The following is a 2,912-nucleotide window of genomic DNA, read 5'->3' as shown; positions in this document are numbered from 1 at the left end:
TGCTGCCACTCCCGGAGGGCAGCGGCGAGGCGCGCGGCCGGAGCAGGTCTGCCGCTCGGCGCCCGGAGCCCCCGCCGGCTCCCTCCCGGCAAGGGGAGGCGCTGCCGGGGGAGCTGCGCCGCCCGCGGTGTGGGGGGGGCGAGGGGCGGGGGTTGAGGGGGAGCGCGTGGGCCCGACGTGCCACCCTCCCCGCCCCAGGCGAAAGGTGAGGGCGCGCGGCTCCTCCCGGGGCCCAGGCGGGGCAGGCAACTCAGGGGCGGGGACGCAGCGGGAGGGTAGCGTCTCTGGGTGGGGGCCGGCGAAGCGCGGGCAGGGAAAAAAGTTGCAAGCTCGGCGGGGAGAGGGAAGGCTGGGTGCTCAGCAGGAAGGGGCGAGCGGGGGAGGAAAGGAGCCCCAGGCGTAGGTGCGCGCTCTTGCGGGTTCAGCCCCAACAGCTGGTGACCGTGGGGGCTAGCCGAGCCGTCGCTGTCACCCAAGGGCGGAGAAGCCAGAGACGGGAGACGCTGGTGGGGCTGGAGCTGAGCAGTGTCTGCATGGAGTGAAACCACAGCACGACTTGGACAAATTAGCAAAGGCAGACTCCGGGAGTTTACTTCTCCCGCAGAGTTGGCAAAGGCGTATTTTTAATTTTGTAACCAACCGAAAGAAATGTTTGACTTTCCAGTGGAGATTTGAAGAAGAAACGAGCAGACTGTTTCTATCTCTGCCACCTCAACTCCCGAGCACATCAGAGTAGGGCTGCCCCTCTTGGAGCAAGTGCCGGCCAGAGAGGGAGGACGGTTACAACTTTGTAGTCTTGTGGTGCCTACTCTTGCAGAGATCATTCAGAACCCATTTTAAGTAAGCACTGCTCTGTTGTTGTGGAGTAAAGCATATTGTAAGGGACTGTGTTCAAATAAAAACACACGATTATCCCAAAATGCACATTAAAACACAGGCCCCATCAAGTCACCCCTTTTCTCAAACCCTACCCGGAATGACTCCCCTGTACAATGTGACCTGACATCTCCTTTACCAACCGCTCTGCTCCTGTTCTCTCTTCCCCTAGTCCAGGGTCTCCTTGCCTTTCTTGTACACTCCTGGAATTCCCTACCTTGGGGGCAGTGACTAGTTGTCTCCTTTGCTTGGACCCAGATAGCTACAAACTCACACCCTCATTTCCTTCAGTGTTAAACTCAAGTGCCACATCTTTGAGGAGGCCAAACACGGCCATTCTAGTTAAAATCACAACTTGCCCCCCTCCTGATGTCCCTTGCCTGTTCTACTTTGTTCTACTACTCATCTTCTATTTTACTATGTAATTTGCTTATGTCTTGTTTGTATGTTTTCTTTATGCAAGCATGCAAATTCTGCAAAGGCAGGTATCTTTGTTGCGTGCCCAGAACTCTGCTTGGCACATGGTAGGTACTGGTAAATGTTGGATACATTTGCTATTACAAACTTTATTTTCTTTTGGGGGTTTCTACAACTTCAAAAATTTAATGGAAAGTTCTGTGGCAGGGTGAACTCACTATCCTGATTTCTCAGTGTGTGTAAAAACAGGAATTTTTCACAAGAAAAGGAAAAAATAATGGTTTCAACTTAAATGACTCTGATTTCTAAATCGTTTTCCGTTAGCAAAACAAGTTTCTATTTTAATCTCAAGAAACATCCATGCCAATTCAGGCTTGGGACATTATTTTAGGCAAACAGCTTGGTGTCATCCATTTCAGATCTTTCTAATGAAGTCCAAAAATGTAGGAGTCAAAATATTTTTCTGCAGAAAATCAAATTTTTGTAAGTGTAATGTAGGCTCCAAGCTCCGGTGGCTACTCCTCAGCGGTTTGGGTTTGTTTGTTGGTTGGTTTATTGGTTCCTGGATTGGATTTGCAAATAAATCTCACCAGAGCAATGGATGAGTAGGAGAAAGGCGCTAACCTACAGGCTAAAAAATTAGAAATGGGCAGAAAAGGGAGAGTGATGAGTAAAAACGGGATAAGTCTCTGAGTAAAAGTGTGATGCTTTGCTAGCATGCCTTTTTCTTCTTTCCATATATTTTCTTTGGCCTCGTTCATCTTTCTTCTTCGTCTGGAAAAATTCCACTTACCCTTGGGGTCTAAGCTTAGCTGACACTCAGGAAGCCTTGGCTGACTTTTTGCTTGTCTGAAACTTCTGTGGCATATGCTTTGACACACTCCACTTCCTCTAGGGTGGTTCTTGATGCATTGTGTCATAATTGTTTCTCTACCACTCTGGGCTCCTTAAGACACTAGTCTAGCCAATAGGAGGGCAAGGGCAATGCCTATCTTGTTACCGTATCCCTCGTCCCCGGCACAATGCCTGGCACAAGGCTTACATTCAGCAAAGATTCAATAGATTGAATTGGATTGACTTTAATGCAGCCTGGTGAACTTTAGCGTCTCCCTTGAGTAAACTGTAGCTACTTATATCAGTCTTTGTTGAGTCCGTGAAATGAGGAATCTTTAAAGCACTTCCAAGATCTAACTGGTTATTATGTGGCAGTTATGATCATGGGTGTTCATTCCAAAAAAGAGGTAGAGTTGCAGTGGGAGTGACATTTCACTGTCTCAGGCTTAAAAACAAACAAGCAAGAATGGGATCAAAACAGATAGTTTTTAGCAATAACTACATTTTTCCACTAGGACAAATTTGGTTAGATTTCTTACCATGTAATGACATCTTGCAAGTAATAATTCCAGTTTTTTCTCATTCACAAATAATCATCTATGACTGGTCACAATATGATATGGATAAATAACAAAATAGAACCAAATAAACACCACTTCAAACACATGGAAATTAGAAGCTCTTAGTTCATTTTTAAAAATAAATATTTATTTAGAACCTACTATGTATAAGCCATTTCTAGGTACTGGGATTTCAGCTAAGAACAAGACAAAGTCCTGGGAGTT

The sequence above is a fragment of the Carlito syrichta genome, unplaced genomic scaffold (assembly GCF_000164805.1).
Source record: "Carlito syrichta isolate Samal-C Ts95f unplaced genomic scaffold, Tarsius_syrichta-2.0.1 Scaffold302017, whole genome shotgun sequence".
NCBI classification, from domain to species: domain Eukaryota; kingdom Metazoa; phylum Chordata; class Mammalia; order Primates; family Tarsiidae; genus Carlito; species Carlito syrichta.
The sequence above is the reverse complement of the archived record's forward strand: the minus strand, read 5'-3'. Positions refer to the sequence as shown.